This window comes from Mauremys reevesii, linkage group 8 (genome assembly GCF_016161935.1).
Source record: "Mauremys reevesii isolate NIE-2019 linkage group 8, ASM1616193v1, whole genome shotgun sequence".
Lineage (NCBI taxonomy): Eukaryota > Metazoa > Chordata > Testudines > Geoemydidae > Mauremys > Mauremys reevesii.
The window spans coordinates 100,436,293-100,454,352 of record NC_052630.1 but is presented as its reverse complement, the minus strand read 5'-3'; the positions used below and the strand labels follow the sequence as shown (position 1 = coordinate 100,454,352).

The 18,060-nt window shown below is 43.3% G+C and overlaps 1 protein-coding gene across 9 annotated transcripts in view; it reads right to left on the bottom strand.

Annotated features, from left to right (window-relative positions):
- LOC120371080 (BEN domain-containing protein 5) overlaps window positions 1-18,060 on the bottom strand; it is a 1,353,498-nt gene that overhangs the window by 1,029,518 nt on the left and 305,920 nt on the right. The window contains exon 1 of one of the 9 annotated variants that reach the window (XM_039486565.1): window positions 13,473-13,644. The exons of the other annotated variants lie outside the window; for them this stretch is intronic. The gene's annotated coding sequence lies outside the window, so the exon portion shown is untranslated. Of the gene's footprint in view, window positions 1-13,472; window positions 13,645-18,060 lie in introns of those variants that run through there. 9 annotated transcript variants of the gene reach the window in all.

Sequence of the window (18,060 nt, the reverse complement as noted above, 5' to 3'; positions counted from 1 at the left end):
GGTGGAGCCCATCTCTGCCTGAGCAAGTAGGGCCTCTTGTGACCAAAATAGCCAATGCTTCATACTCAGTGAATGACTCTTCTCTTCCTCCTTGAAGCACACAATAGTCCTTCCAACACTGAAGGAACCCACTCTTGATACATCAGATCTAGTTAATTACCACCCAGTGTCAACCCATCCATTCTTGAGCAAGCTCATAGAGAATCTAGTCAAAGGCCACCTACAAACTCATATAACTGAAGCCAACATCCTAGACTTAGCACAATCTGGATGCAGACCAGGACTCAGTACAGACACAGCATTAGTGTCTCTGTTGGATGATGTGTTGTTGTCAGTGAATGGAGGTTGGATACCCTTTCTCATTCTCCTGGATCTCTGTACAGCATTCAGCACATTTGACCATGCAATCCTACTGAGCCACCTGAAGGAGACTGCAGGACACCATGAGAATTAATTGAAAGAGTATGAATTTTTCCTGGAGAGATACACCCAAAGGATGGTTTTGGGAAACTACACATCCGCCTCCAGACCTCTCACATCTGGAGTCCTATGAGGATTAATTCTCTCTGGTCCTATTCAATATCTTCATGCAGCCACTAGGAACTGGAAAAGTCTCAAATGCAGTTGGCAACAGTACACCACCTCTTTCTTTCTCCAAATACGGTAACACTACTGTCACCAAACCAGCCCGTTGCTTGGCCAATATCAGTTCATGGGTGAACAGCAGCTGGCTGATGCTGAACTTCAGGAAAACTGAGGCATTGCTGGTAGGTAGAGGGGAACACTTTGAGGACTTGGACCACACTGCAGTCTCTTTGATTTAAAGGTACACACTAACAATTGTTTAAGTCAGTCTGCAGTTTAGGAGTGTTCCTGAATTACTCCCTGATGCTCAGCTCACATACCAGTATCTGTTAGTAATGCTTTCTACCATCTGCAGTTGGCTAGGGGACTCCATTCCATCCTTGCAGATGATGATCTGGCCTCAGTAACACATGGTTTCATGACCTCCTGGTGGTACTTCAGCAACGTAATATACCTGGGCATTAAATCATCGGCCCTTAGGAAACTCCAATTAGTACAGAATGCTGCACCTTATCTCCTCAGCAACGGAGGCTACACCATGAGCATATCAAATTTGTCCTCTGATCTCTTCAGAGGTTTCCTGTAAAATATCGAGTCAAGTTCTTTGTCTTCAAGCACTCTGTGATGGGGGCCCAGGATATCTAAAAGATTGCTAAAAGCTCCAGAACGGAGGGCCATGAACAACAAGTCTGCTCTCCTCAGGCACAATAGAACCATTCACACAAGAGTGAAGCTCATTTGTACAGGAGACAAAGCTTTCTCATGGGGCCAATCTGAGACTGTGGAACAAATTCCCCACAGGATCTAAGAACCATCTCAAACATCACCACACTACTCTATGTGCAGAGAACACTTTTATGTTACCTTTAGCCAAACAAAATACACACACACAAAACAAAACCAAAACATAGCACAGCAGACACCGAATAAATTAATTTCTTTTTAAAGTCACAATTTCCCTCTTGCAGGAAGGGAGAATGACAGAATCACACATGATGAATCACAGTAATAAGGGCAATATAACATACAGAACAGGTACAAACTTATTTACAATACAAATTTGCATGGTTTCTAATGTTACTGTCAAATAAAATGGAAGACTGACTTAACCACTAAATCAGTTAAGTAGATGACAGCATATGCGGGTGGCAGAGAATTCTGGCCTCCTTAAATGTAAAAAAAGAGAGGATGAGCTATGTACCACATCTTTAGTTTTTGATTGCATTATTGTATGGCTGATTCATTAAAGCTGTTATGGAACAAATCTCAGATTTAGGTCAAAGGAAGAGTAACTAATAACTAGTGCAGATGCAAGAAGTCAGTAGTATTATTTTCTTTCCTTTTTGGAATTTAAATTCTGCATTTAGCACTGGTAATGGTTGAGAGATAATCCCTAGAACCACTTAAGAGAGAGAATTTTGTTACTGCTTTTCCTTATCTGGATAATCAAATAATAAAGGCCAACTGGCTACCAAAGCAGAGCTTCCATGCTAACTTTAAAATACTTTAAATGTAATTTGTTCAGTAAACTGCAGTACATTAAATTTCTATATTAAGTAAATTATAAGGAAGAGTGCACTTTGCAAAATTAAAAAGTGCTCCGTTAATTTATCTATTATTCCTCTGGGAAAGTTTCCAAAATGTGCCTAGTACAATTAGATAACTTTTTTTATGGACAGTGTATAGCTGGGAAAGAATTCTTGCAGCTCAGCAAATGTATTTCCAATATTATTGAAGCCTCCTTTATATTTTCCAAGGTGAAACTGATGACAAAACACCATTTTTCTAGGTTGTATGGGTAGATTGAAAACTTTGAGATAAACGTAACTATGTAACTCACTATCTGGAGATTGAAATCAAAGAAATATTGATCACTTGCATGCTTTTAAATGAAGTCAACCTTTTTTAAAAGTACTCTTTAGAAATGGACTTGGGATGAAAGTAAATGGGACACATGCAATAGCAGATTTCAGTAGATCATAGAATCATAGGACTAGAAGGGACCTATGTCCTCTGCACACATGGCAGGACTAAGCATTATCTAGACAATCCCTGACAGGTGTTTGTCTAACCCGCTCTTTAAAATCTCCAATGATGAAGATTCTACTACATCCCTAGCCAATTTATTCCAGTGTTTAACTATCCTGACAGTCAGGAAGTTTTTTCTAATGTCCAACCTACACTGCCCTTGCTGCAATTTAAGCCCATTGCTTCTTGTCCTATTATCAGAGGTTAAGGAGAACAATTTAGCTCCCGCCTCCTTGTAACAACCTCTTATGCACTTGAAAACTGTTATCATGTCCCTTCAGTCTTCTCTTCTCCAGACTAAACAAATCCAATATTTTTAATCTTCCTTGATAGGTCATGTTTCCTAGACTTTTAATCATTTTTGTTGCTTTTTTTCTGGACTATAGATCCTTACCCTACAGCAACTGACACATTGCCTTCATCATATACTGGATAAAAATGTGGTTTCAAAGAATTATTTTTACAAAAAAAAAAAAAAAAGAAAGAAAGAAAAGATACTTTTTACAAGAGTGTGAAGAATACCTAGCTTTTATTTGCCCACAAAACCTATCTCTCTGAGACAATTTGTAACCATCTGGACACTGAACCCTTAAGGGTATGAGTCTCAGATACACCATGACTTTCATCTGTATGCACCAGCTGGCCAATCAGTGTTTTTTTGTTGTTGTTATTGTTTTTAAATCAATTAATCTCTGCCTATTAAATACCACAGTAATAGGAGCCTTATATTTATGTGATGCCTCCCTTTCAAATCTTAGGGGGACAAAATCTGAGGAAAAAGCGATGCAGTGTTAGGGAATTTCTCACTGAGCCAAAGTAACCCTGCTAAAACTGACTGTAAGAACACTAAAGTCAAGTCAACATTTCTCACAGGAATGTTATATCTGGCTACTTTACATCAGCTATGAGAAAACACATTGAAACCACATACCTGGAAGCTTATTAAAGCACCAAAAAAATGGTTAACAGGGACCATCATATATTCAGAATTTCAATTCAGGCATGCAGAGGACTGAGGAGCACTCTGCAGCTCAGAGGAGGTCAGGTAGGATGGATTCTCCAGGGACCAGGAAGATCCTTATTTGCTGTGAGGGAAATGGTGCTAGTTGAGAATCAGATCATATCTACTGTAGAGTATCTGGGCTTCTGGCAAGTAATGAGACTATTAAAACTTAGGTATCAACTTTCCTCCCAAAGTGTTTTCCCCTCAAAACCTATAAGCCAAGTCACAAGTGAGCAGAATTGCCTGCAAGTGATATTAATTTTATAAACAAAAATCTCTTAATTAACATTACACATGTGGGCCCAGAATACAAAAAAACACTGTTGTGTTAATCTCACTGGTTCAGAAAGTTTCAAGATGAGGTCTACTGTTCTGCATGGCAAGGCTTTTGACAGCAGACCTGTGGAAGCAGCCAGGTATGATTGCTCAGAGCTCCAGCTTGAAACTGGAGAAAAGCCTGTGAGAGTCTTTGGGTTAAGCTTAGAGGTGAGAGCAACAAGGGTGATGTTGTGATGGGCACGTGCTATAGACTACCAGATCAGAAGGACGAGGTAGACGAGGCTTTCATTGGACAACTAACTGAAGTTTCCAGATCACAGGCCCTGGTACTAATGGGGGACTTTAATCACCTGACATCTGCTGCGAGAGCAATACAGCAGTGCACAGACAATATAGGAAGTTTTTGGACAGTGTTGGAGATAAATTCCTGGTGCAGCTACTGGAGGAAACAACATGGGGCCATTGTCCTCTTGACCTGCTCCTTACAAACAGGGAAGAATTGGTAGGGGAAATAGAAGTGGGTGGCAACCTAGGCAGCAGTGACCATAGATGGTCGAGTTCAGGAACCTCACAAAAGGAAGAAAGGAAAGTAGCAAAATACAGACCCTGGACTTCAAAAAAACAGACTCCCTTAGGGAACTGATGGGCAGGATCCCCTGGGAAGCTAATATGTGGTGGCAAAGATTCAAGGAGAGCTGGCTGTATTTTAAAGAAGCCTTATTGAGGCCGCAGGAACAAACCATCAAAAGTGCAGAAAAAATAGCAAGTATGGCAGGCAACCAGCTTGGCTTAACAGTGAAATCTTTGGTGACCTTGAACTCAAAAAGGAAGCTTACAAGAAGTGGAAATTTGGACAGATGACTAGGGAGTAGTAAAAAAATATTGTTAGAGCATGCAGGGGCGTAATCAGGAAGGCCTAGGCACAATTGGAGTTGCAGCTAGCAAGGCATGTGAAAGGTAACAAGAAGGCTTTCTGCAGGTATGTCAACAACAAGAAGGTCAGGGAAAGTGTGAGACCCTTACTGAATGGAGGTGCACAAGTCCATGGGTCCAGATCTAATGCATCTGAGGATGCTGAGAGAGTTGGCTGATGTGATTGCAGAGCCATTGGCCATTATCATTGAAAATTCATGGCGATTGTGGGAGGTCCCGGACTATTGGAAAAGGGCAAATATAGTGCCCATATTTTAAAAAAGGAAGAAAGAAAACCCAGGGAACTACAGACTGGTCAGCCTCACTTCAGTCCCCAGCAAAATCATGGAGCAGGTCCTCAAGGAATCCATTTTGAAGCACTTGGAGGAGAGGAAGGTGATCAGGAACAGTCAACATGGATTAATCAAGGGCAAGTCATGCCTGATCAACCTGATTGCCTTCTATGATGTGATAACTGGCTCTGTGGATATGGGGAAAGTGGTGGATGTGATATATCTTGACTTTAGCAAAGCTTTTGATACAGTCTCCCACAGTATTCCTGTCAGCAAGTTAAAAAAGTATGGCTTGGATGAATGGACTATAAGGTGGATAGAAAGCTGGCCAGATTGTCGGGCTCAATGGGTAGTGATCAATGGCTCAATGTCTAGCTGGCAGTCAGTATTGAACGGAGTGCCCCAGAGGTCATTCCTGCAGCTGGTTTTGTACTATATCATTATAAATGATCTGGATGATGGGATGAATTGCACCTTCAGCAAGTTCACAGATGACACTAAGCTGCGGGGAGAGGTAGATATGCTGGAGGGTAGTGATAGGGTCCAGTGTGACCTAGACAAATTGGAGGATTGGGCCAAAAGAAATCTGACCAAGTGCAACAAGAAGTGCAAAGTCCTGCACTTAGGAAGGAAGAATCCCATGCACCGCTACAGACTGGGGACTGACTGGCTAAGCAGCAGTTCTGCAGAAAAGGACCTGGGGATTACAGTGGATGAGAAGCTGGATATGAGTCAGCACTGCACCCTTGTTGCCAAGAAGGCTAATGGCATATTGGGATGCATTAGTAGGAACACTGCCAGCAGGTGGAGAGAAGTGATTATTCCTCTCTATTCGGCACTGGTGAGGCCACACCTGGACTACTGAGTCCAGTTTTGGAGGAGGTCTAGGTTGGATATTAGGAAAAACTGTTTCACTAGGAGGGTGGTGAAGTACTAGAACGGGTTACCTAGGGAGGTGGTGGAATCTCCATCCTTAGAGGTTTTTAGTGCCCGGCTTGACAAAACCTTGGCTGAGGGGATTTAAAGGTAATAATTGGAGATATACCAATCTCCTAGAGCTGGAAGGGACCTTGAAAGGTCATTGAGTCCAGCCCCCTGCCTTCACTAGCAGGACCAATTTTTGCCCCAGATCCTAAGTGGCCTCCTCAAGGATTGAACTCACAACTCTGGGTTTGGCAGGCCAATGCTCACACCACTGAGTTATCCCTAGTTGGTGTTGGTCCTGCTTTAAGCAGGGGATTGGACTAGATGACCTCCTGAGGTCTCTTCCAACCCTAATATTCTATGATTCTATATATGTGCCCTTTTGGGCATGCTCATATAAAGGGTATATTGCCACATCAGAAAACCAAGTGTGGTTCTGAGATAATTATGCTTTACATAATTACTTCACTGTACAATGCTTCACAGTAGCACAATTATTCTGAGAATATTGTGCTACCGTGAAAGCTTTTTATTGGCTAATGATTGTAAGGTGTACAGTAAGATGCTTTCTTCACATCCCGTATAATTTTCAGGAATATTTTTTTATTTAAACAAACCAATTGCAACAAGTCTCCTAGAGTGAGACATGGTTGCAGTCACTTGGATACTTATCACCTACAAGCACACTTGCACTGTTCTCTCCAAACTGTGGGCAGGAAGCAGAAAGGTCTCTTCATGAACCAGCTCTCCCAGGAAATAGCCACAAGGTGGAACTTCACATATTACATGTAGAAAAGCCTAATGGAGAACAAACAAGCTTTGATACTTTTTTGTTTGGAGACAACTGGAGCCTGGCAGACATTGTCATTCACATTCTCAAGCTCTTTGAGGAGTTAGTTTGAAAGATAAGCTCCAGAGTGCTTGCATATTTGTCATGGTACCAGCTGTCAGGACTTTGACAGTCTTATCTCAGCATGCAAGTGCTGGATCAAGCCAACAAGACCATGAAAAAGAAAGTGTCTTTTTGAGCAGTTTAACAGTGTGTAGTCAGGAAAGATACTGTGTAGCATGCATGCTGGATCCCCAGTTCAAGTTCTTCACCTTCAGCTCTGAATTTCACCGAGACAATTCTGGGGTTATCACACATAGGCTGGAGAATATCAGGGAACACCCCCGTCATCTGAGAAGTAATAAAAACCAAAGAGAATGTGTCATCAAGCCCACTTGGAAGCTTCATGTGTGAAGAGGTCCTTGGAAAAGATCATGACTGAATCACACGCAACTACATATTCTGCCAAATCTTAGTTTGTGCTCTACCTCACTGAGCGTACTATTCCACACAGAGGAGGCCATGATGAGTGGCGGGATAATCATGCTAGTTCATTGCCACATCTTGCAAACCTGGCTTTGTCTTACCTTGGAGCTCTTCCCAGCAGCATTCTCTTCAACAGGCTCTTGAGCTACACTGAAGAGGTTACGTCTGAAAACAGATGCCAGCTCTTGCCAGAAAATGCAGAATAGCTTATCTTCTTGAAATGTGATCTGCCCACACTGGATTTTTAATACTGATAGCTATTTGTAATTCTCCACCAGGTTTGCAGAATGCTTGTGTATACTATTTATAAATCAAATCCACAGAAAGTTTCTGGTAACTAGTATTGCATAAACTAAAGCACTTCCCAAGTATTCTCCACTGAATTGCTAGCACTTAAAACTAACCACTATTTTTAATACAAATTGCTGTTCTACTTTTAACCAGGAAAAACACATTTAGCATACACAGTAAGTAGTGATGTAGAAACTGAATATAACTAAGTTTATTTTTCCACATAAACTCTGAATATTTCCTACGCATTCTGGGATGCATGTTGCAACCTAGATTTGGATTCCAACTACCGGTACATGGAAAGCATGTAGAAGATTGTTTTTTTTTAAATGTGTGATCTCTACAATTTTACTTGCTTCAAATTTTGATTTAGTAGGCAAGTTATAATGGACTGGTGTGGAAAGCAGGAAAAAAATATTTTTCTACATCATACTGCATCTCAGCCTAGATGAATCAGATAGGATAAATAGCTTAAATTTAAGAAGGGAATTGAAGTAAACAGCAATGATTAAATCCATACCCCACCAGATAGGACATCTCAGCTAAGAGCAGCTGAGACAGCAGTCCACATGCCCCTCTTTCCACTCCCTTCACCTTCAGAGGCTAGGGACTGTAGCTTCATTCCCTCCTCCTTTTCCCCCTCTCATTCTCCTTTCCTTGTTCGGCTTGGAGTGTGAGATAGACAGGGGAGAGGGTGTCATACAGTGCATCTGCATCCAGGGGCTTCTCTTACCCACCATGGAGTTATTAGATGATGGTGGCGGTCCAGGACTGGTGACAGTCTCTTGTACAGGTGTGGAGAGAGGAAGGCAGTGATTCCCAACCAGGGTAGCCCTTACAGGCTTCCTGTTTCAATCCCACCCTTCCCACTCAAACTAGTAGCTGGATCTCCTATGATGCCAGGGACTTGGCTAGTTAATTTTGGGGTCTGGAGGGAATTATTTTTTTATGCTTAACCTGGCAAACTGATATGTGGGTTTTTTCCACTTTCCACCCAGAAGATCCCTTTGTTATGTTTTTTGAGAAGGTGTTAAATTACAATTGTCGCAATGTTAGAAAGTTTCAGGGTGGCTGGCAGGTTAGACAGATTCCAACTGAGTAGCTAGTGGGTTGCTTGGCAGTGGCCCTGGGCACTACCATGGCATGGTGAGGGGTATGCCTCTATGTCTGGAGCAGCTCCGGACTCCATCTCTGTCATCTAGTGTTTCCTACCCCAGTATAGAACCAGGGAGCGGGTGAGACTCTGCTCTGGTCTACACTGGAGGGAGGGGGTGGAAATCGATCTAAGTTACACACCTTCAGCTACATAAATAACATAGCTGAAGTCGACATATTTAGATTGACTTACCGTGGTGAATCGACTGCTGCTGCTCCCCCATTGACTCTGCTTGCACCTCTCACAGTGCTGGAGTACTGAAGTCAACGGGAGAGGGCTCAGGGGTGATTTATCGCATCTAGGCTAGATGTGATAAATCAATCCCCACTGGATCAATTGCTGCCCGCCAATCTGGTGGGTAGTGTAGACATACCCTCTGGCTTCCAGTCAGGGTCCCTTGGCAGGCCTGAGGGTATAAAGGAGACATGGCCTTCTCACTCACCCTCGGATTTACATGAGGGGTCAGTGGGGCCAGCTAAACAGCAGCACTGGAAAAAACCTGCTGGGTAGTTGGGGGTGATTTACCCACTTATTTATTGCTACATAAAGTTAAACAAAGAATTTCTGTGTCTCTTTGTTTCTGTGCCCACATGAAGACACTCCAGAGGGAGTTCTCAGAAAAGAACTGCTTTGCAGACAGCGAGTACTGACTGTGTGGCATTTCCATCCAACAGGGGAACTTTACTCTGATACATGCCAGGTGAGTGTTGATCCTTAAATGAAGAGTTGTGTTTTAATGTGCAGTGTTTTGAGATTCAAAAAACAAACAAACAAGACTTTGAATAATTCAGATCATTCATAGCTCTTCTCATTATCAGGTTGAATATTGCCAAGAAAGAGTCAAACAGTCCGCTCTATGATTTCAAAGTAGTAGTCCCAGCATGAATTTAAAAGAGGTTTTATTAATACAAACAAATCCTGGCTAATACAAACAGTTAACCAATAACCCAAAGGACCTGGTTCTCATGATATTTCTCAATAAGCAAGGCCAACACACAGATCTTTTCTAGGTTTGTGATTAAAACAATTTTTGTCACATTCAGTCCTAGTCTCCAGTCACTTTGCAGTGCTCTGCAGGACATGTTTACTAATATTAAAATGAACACATTTATTCAGAACACCCTGTTCTCTGGGGGAAAAAAAACCAACATGAAAAATCATGCATTTATAAACACCTCACCCCCGGAAGAATTATAGTGGATAGTAAAAAAATTACTATTCATTACATGCACGCGCGCACACACACACACACACACACATATGCAAGGATGTAGCCAGTCTGATGACAGTCTCTGGCAGGAACAGGCTCATCTACACCCACTAAGGTAAAAAACCAGATCTCTTGGGGGCAAAATCAAATGCAAAGTAAACAGATTCTTGCAGCCAGAGTTCCAAAGATATGCTTCCTTAGGCTGAGGTGAATGAGGCTAGGATTTCAACCAGTGTTTAAACATAAATTAGGGGGCTCCCTCCTGCTAATCTTACTGTCTTCTCTGATTCTGTGTCTTGCCGAATCTGTTCCTTGTTTCAATGTTATGCTCAAATAAGTAACTGCCTAAATCTCTCCTTTCTCCTCCCTATTGATTCTTATGCAGAGGCCTCATGTAAATTCCTATGCACCATTTAAGCCCCATTTGAGTGTCAAGTGTGACTCCAGTGGAGTGTTGGGCTATTCACCTGCACACAGATGAATTTTGCCCTTACTGGACAAACTTCTCCAATTGATCCCCCTCCTATTCACTCTCAGGGCTGAGTTCCACCACATCCCTGGAGTGAAAGCAGACAACTGTTTTGGTAATGCCCTGGCACCCAGAGCATGGGGTCCACTACAACCATCACAAATTAGCAAGAAGTATTCATAGAGCTACAAATTTGACACTAGGTAATGCTAGCAATTTGTACCTTGATTCCCTTTGCCTCTACAACCTAGTTTTAAACACTCATCAATTTTCTATTGCCCAAAGGGCAAAAATGTCTCTGTTCTAATTAAGACAAGCTATCTAGAACATATTTACATAGAACCTAAGAATTTAGATATTTTAATTAATGGGCTTGATGAAGAGAGCTCTAAATTATCAGATTACCACTAGATGCAAATCTGTTTTCTGATTGTCAAATAGAGGAAAGAGCTGTCTGCTTGGGAAAAAAATTCATATTAATATAAGTGAAAGTGGATTTTTATTTATTTATTTTTTGTGAAAGAGACAAGAGAATTTATGCCATAGCTGAATAGTAAATGCTCTTTGCTGACTGACTTCTAGATTTAGGAAGAATTTTTGAAGAATTGCCACATGTAATTAAGGGTAATCTTTCTGATTCAATCCACAAAGGACTGTCTGAGGAGGATGATGTTATACATGGGTTCCTCTGTAGACACCTGGTGAGAAACTGATAGTAAAATTATTTTTTATGAGCCATGTGAAGAATTTCCAGGACAGATTGAGGCCAAGAGTAGGCTGCCAGATAATTTGGGCTTGCTGTTGCCTTGTCTTTTCCAATATTATGAGAATCATGGGCCAAAGAGAGCAAACACATGAGGAATTTCAGCTATGACTTAGAATAAGGCTCTGCTACAATTATTTCCCTGTCCTGAAAACATGAATGCTCTCTAGATATTGAGATAGAGTATGGTGGAGTCCCCTATTTTTCTAAAATAGATAGGACAGTCATAGGTGAGACACACTTGTGGGTACGTACACTCCTCATCTGAATATCCAAACACAGTGGACTGAATCCAATATGCATAGATGGGAGTGAGTCTAGAAAAGACCTCCACAGATTCCATAAATATTCTAGGGCTTCTTATGACTGCTTACAGTTTTACAAAGCAATTTGCATGGAAGCATCTATTTTGATCTGTAAGAACCTCCTGCGGATAAACTCTCTGAAAGCCAAAGGAAATGAGTGTTGCTCCCCTCCCTAAACATTGGTGGAAATGGCCCCAGCTGAAAGCATCAAGTTAATTGGTACAATCTAGGATGAGAGACCCAAATGGCATCAAAATTGTTTTAATGTCCTAACTACTAAATTAACATTTTTAAAATAGCACCAAAGATTATTCAGCTAATCCAGCTGCTCATGTGAAATGAATATTTTGACACCTCTATTTTCCAAGACTTGTTATTTAGGGCAAGTCTACATTACAAAGTTAAGTCGACCTAAGTTAGGTTGACATACAGCCATTGCAGTAATTACTGTGTTTTTTCCATGTCCACATTACGTTCCTCCCCCGCCCCCCCTTCAGCAGTGTGCATCTTCACCAGGAGAGCTTCCATCAATTTAACTGTGTGGGGCACTGCCAGATGGAGCCCCACCCTACCCCTGTGGGGACAGCATGGAGGGGGGGAAGCTCTGGCTGTGAGTCTTGGGGCAGGGCTGACAGCCAACAGGCAATGTAATTAACGCAGTGTCTACACAGACATTGCATCACCCTAACTACATCATCCTAACCACTATGCCTCTCAGGGTGGTGGAGTTAAGTCGATGTAGTGGGTGACTTACATCAGTGGAAGCTACATTTTAGTGTACACGCTTACAGTTAGGTCATTATAAGCTGCCTTATATTGACCTAGCTCTGTAGTGTAGGCCAGGCCTTAGAGTGTAAGCTCCATGGGGCAGGGACAGTCCCTGCCCCATGGAGCTTACACTCTAAGGCCTGGCCTACACTACAGAGCTAGGTCAATATAAGGCAGCTTATAATGACTGCTTACACTTTTGTTACACATTTGTACACTGCTAGGTCAATATAAGGCACATTTGCTACAGAGCTAGGTCAATATAAGGCAGCTTATAATGACTGCTTACACTTTTGTTACACATTTGTACACTGCCTAGCCCGTGTGGTCCTTCCTGGTCTGTGGCTGGGATACGTAGGCACTACCATAATAATACGTAAGTAAATATCATAGCCTGTGATGCAATACTCTTCCAGAAGTTCCCCTGGACACAGTGAAGGCTCTTCACCATTAGGAGATACTGAGGCCACAAAAGAAAATGGGAATACAATTAATTTACTTTTACTCAAATCCCATATGCTATTCAGGTCTGAAATGAATGGAATATATGTTTCCAGATTAAAAATATCTGTGAAGCTTCATACTAGATTACAGGAATGTGCATGGGTGCACTATACAGAGGGCTGCAACACAGCAGTAGCAACAGCACTTAATTAAAATGCCTGTCAGCCACACTACAGCTCTGATACTTTCCAAAGAGCCCCAAATCAGCACAAGTTACACAGCCCCATCTCCAATTTGACCTATAGTTGCAACTGATTGCACAGTTTTTCATAATTTAACTAATCTCTGCTGCCTTCCAGTGCTCTGACATTCTCCTCTTCCCCACTTCAGGTTTGAGACCAGTACAAGCCACTCATCCCTTCTGGCTGGGAAGTGTTAACACTCATCTCTTCACCACAGTCCAGGATAAGAACCTGGAGCACATGTAGCTCATATATGCCAGCTGGAGAAGGCATCTCCTTGTTTACTGTGCTCCAAAATGAGGACTGGTACATGGGTCTTTGCTCGGTGCTGGCTGGTGGGCTGGTTTTCCGCCCTTCTCCTAATGTGTCAGGGTAATCATCCAGAAGAATAGACAATTCCTCTGTGGTGATTACTGACACTGAACTATGGCATCAGAGCATGGGATCCCCACATCTGTCATGCCCTCATCACAGGGTTCACTCACCGCTTGCAGTACCTGCTACTGGTCATCCTGGGGATTAGCTCCACCAGCCTGTGCTCTCTAGTGGTGTCTTCCCCAGTTTGTCTTCTTCTGCTGCCCCACTCACTCCCAAATCTGCAGCTTCCTATTTGTGGCTTGGCCCTCCAACTGGGTCACTAAAATACTCCCCTTATAAGGGAATTCAAAGTCCTTCCTGACCTCCAACATCCTGGGCCTCCAACATCCAGCTGCTGGTTGGTAAAAAAATCCAGGCTCACCCTCTATACTGGATTCAACCCCAGGGTCCCTATAACATGCAGCAAAGGCTTATGTCTCCTTAGGCCTCACTGCAGTTTCCCTGGGCTTCTTCCTACCTTACTGGCTTCTCCCTTCTCTAGGTTTGCCAGCCTCCAAATCCCTTCACTCAAGGACTGACTGTAACCTACTTCCTTGCAGCCTTTCCCAGCCCTTGCAATAGCCAGATAGCTGGCTACACACTGATCCTGCCTATTCCTGTACAGCTGAGCATACTCTTAATTAGTAGCCTACTCTCTGGCTCCTCCTCCAGGTGCAGCCAGGGGAGTTAATTGGCCTGCCTGGCCACCTTAACCCCTTTTAACCTAGTGTGGGCAGATGCCCCATCACCCCCGACCCAGATGTTAAATATTGTTAGAATGTCTCCACTCTCTGCATTTCTATATTATAAAGTGCTCGTTTTACATCTGGGGCAATTCCAAGCATTGCTTACCTGAGTTTGCGGCAGTTGGAACTAAAGTAACAATAATAAAAATAAAATGAGCCATGTTCTTCTCAAAACAAAAAGTGAGGGGAGGGGAGGCTGCCAAATCCAGAGCCTGCATCCCAACCCCCCTGCTGCACCCCAACTCCCTGCCCCAACCCTAAGTCTTCTCCTGGAGCCCTCACACCGCTCCCCCCCATCCCTGCACTTCAACCCCCTACCCCAGCTCTGAGCCCCCTTCCACACCAAACTCCCTCCCGGAGCCCACATCCTGAGCCCCCTCCCGCACCCCAAGCCCCTACCCCAGCCCTGATCCCCCTCCTGGAGCCCACACTCTGCACCCTCTCCTGCACCCCAACCCCCTGCCCCAGCCCTGAGACCCCCTCCTGCACCCCAAACCCTTCATCCTGGCCCAATCCCAGGGTCCACACCCCCAGTCAGAGCCTGCACCCCCTCCCACACCACAATCCCCAGCCCTAAGCCTGCTCCCACACTCCAAACCCTTTGGCTCCAGCCCAGAACCCCCCTCCTGCACCTCAAATTCCTCATCCCCAGCCCCACCCCAGAGCCCGCACTCCCAGCTGGAGCCCTCACCCCTTCCTGCACCCCAACCCCCTGCCCCAGCCCAGAGCCCCCTCCTGCACCCCAAACCACTCATTGCTGGCCCCACTCCAGAGTCCACACTCCCAGGCAGAGCCCGGACCCCAACCCCCTTCCTAGGGGGAGAGGAAAGTCCCGCTGTTCACTGAGCTGGTCCATTGTAATGGGCATACATGTGTTAGTGGATCTGTGGAGTCTAGGACAGGGGTCGGCAACCGGTGGCTCGCGGCTCGCCAGGGTAAGCACCCTGGCGGGCCGGCCCGGTTTGTTTATCTGCCGCGTCGGCAAGTTCGGCCGATCGCGGCTCCCACTGGCCGGGGTTCATGGTCCCAGGCCAATGCGGGAGGCAGGAAGCCGCGGCCAGAACATCCCTCGGCTCGCGCCGCTTCCTGCCTCCCGCATTGGCCTGGGACCGCGAACCGCGGCCAGTGGGAGCCGCGATCGGCCGAACTTGCCGACGCGGCAGATAAACAAACCGGGCCGGCCCGCCAGGGTGCTTACCCTGGCGAGCCGCGAGCCACTGGTTGCCAACCCCTGGTCTAGGGGATACTAAGACCATACTTTGTTGGCAACAAACCTGGCTGAGCACTTTTGCTACTGACCCTGTTCTCTGGTCTCTTTGGGCAGTTTGATCATGCTCTGCTGGGCCAGCGATCTGTGCAGAGCCAGCACAGCACACAGAGAACACACATGCAGCCAACAATTAATAACAGGCTCCAAGACCTAAACCTATGTGTACTACATCAGCCCAACTTGACAAACCTTTATGGAGTGATTGACTGTGGGTAAGATTTGAACCCGCCCTAGTGTCAATAGAGTTTGTGATTTCAGCTGGACAGCTGTAGAGAAACTGGAAAGGATCCAGAGGTGAGAAAGAAAGATGCTCAATGAGATGGACTGCAAGCCTATGAGCAAAGGCTGAAGGAACTGGCTGTGCTTAGTTTGGAAAATAGGAGATTAAGGAAGGACATGACAGCTGTCTTCAAATACTTGAAAAGCTGCCATAAAAAAGATGGAGAAAAGTTGTTCTCTCTTGCCACAGAGGGTAGGACAAGAGGCAGTGGGTTCAAATTACAGCACAGCAGATTTAGATTAAATCTCATGAGAAACTTCCTAACTGTAAGAACAGTAGGACAATGGAACAGACTGCCTAGGGAGGTTGTGGAAGCTCATTCAGTGGAGGTTTTCAGAAGAAAGTTGGCTAGCCATCTGTCTTGGATATTTAGACACAACAAATCCTGCATCTTGGCAGGGGGCTAGAATAGACTAGATGACCCTTGCGGAACCTTCTAACCCTATGATTCTATGATTTTGCACAGCCCTAATAGCAGAATTTTAATTTACACTCTTGCACCCATTGTAATGCTAAACTATCATACATCATAACAGAAACAGCAGTCATTACTATAATATGTAGTAGCTGCATGTGCAAGAGATACAGAAGCCATTGAAAAGTTAGCATTTCCCACCTATTACCTCACAGTTATCAAATTATTTCTAGTTCTCAGAAATGCAAAAAAAGAAAACCCTATTGCAATGTCAGACAATGCTGTGTGTAACTGATGGCAAATGCTGGTGACCCTTGTAGATATGAGGCTATTCTTACGCGGTAATGGGAAACAAATGCAATATATAGTACTTTAATCATATCAGTGACTTAGAGTTGTTCAGTGCCTTTTATACTAAGCGTTGTACAAGGGAATATTTTTTAAACACTACTCCATCATGACTTCAGAAGGTCACATATTTGTTAGTGTTTTGGTGACGTGACTGGGACTTTTTTAGTGCATAGTGTAAGGAAAGAAAAAATGGAGAAAGTGGAAGGATTTTAGTTTGATTAAAGGCCCATGAGTTGGCAAAAAGCTACAATGTGATCCATGACATAACGCCAAGCTAAATCTGTACTAAATTAAACTGTTTCTAGAGAAGATTGTTCTCATGTGATGGGCGCAATAGAGTGGAACTCAAGAGATCTGATTTCAGTTTCCAGCTCTGCTAAAGACTTCCTATGTGACCCAGAGCAACTCAACCTCTCTGAATCTCAATTTCCCCATCAGTAAAATGGGCATAACACTACTTGTCACACCCTTTGTATGTGTGGCATACTTGGGCCATAAGCAATCCAGGGGAGGAACTACTAACTCTTAATGTGTATTTGTGCAGTGCCTACCACAATGTGACCCCAATCTCAGTTGATGTTTCTATATGCTATTGTAATACTAGTACTCATAATAAATGCAGGGATATGTATGACAAAATGGGCAGAAAATGATGAAGGAGTCAAACTTTAATCCAAAGACAATTGATCTTTGACCAAGAAAGATATTGTTTCACATGTTTTAAATGTCAATACAATTTAGTTAAATGTTGTTAAGCTTTCAGCTTCATATTCTTATAACTACAATATAAAATTTATATTAGTTGTCAAAACACTAAGTTGAAGTTGTATTTACTTTATTCCTACTATAATTAATTGAGCGTGAACCTTGAGCTATACAGAAATTAAATTGCTGTCTTCTTACCCTTTACCCCCTTGCCAAACTATCTTTTTAAATTATTTTTACAAGTTCTTAAGTAATGACATGGGACAGTAGTTTATGGCATTCATCAGGAAAGAAGAGCCATGCAAGTTATATTATTTGACTGAATACAAAGATGTACATGGTTGGCAGTAAATCTGCATGATTTCTTCACTGCACCAGTTATAATATGTCAAATTTTGTGCAGTCAAACATCCCTGTGACAAGGACCAATTTAAGAAAGGAAAAACCAAGCCAAGTACTGCACAGCTGGATACACAATCAAAGACCAGTCTCTTGTCTTTAGATTTCCAGCGTATTTACTAAAGCATTGCTTCTTTCTCTTTCTTCTTCTAGCTCCAAATCTTAAAGGCAATAGAAATTGCAGAGGTAGAATCTGAAGTTCAATTTTATAATTTTATTCTAACACCACATACTATATATTTTTAAAAGACAGACCTTCAATAAAGTGCTTATAGCAGTTACTGTGAAATATCGCCTATATAAGATAATAAATCTGACTGTACGTGGAGGCAGTTGCAGAGCTGTACTGTGCTCTCTTCATAGCCATGGTCACACCTGGAGGCTAGTATAATGGCCTAAGCCCCTGTGTGTTCCCCCTCCAGAGGTTTTGGAAAACTAGGTCTTAATTACCTTAAGGATGATGATATCTCTTCTGATCCATTCCCAATGATTTTTCTCCCCATGCTGGCCTATTTGAGATCAAAGCAGAGAACCCTTTCTCAGCAAGCTA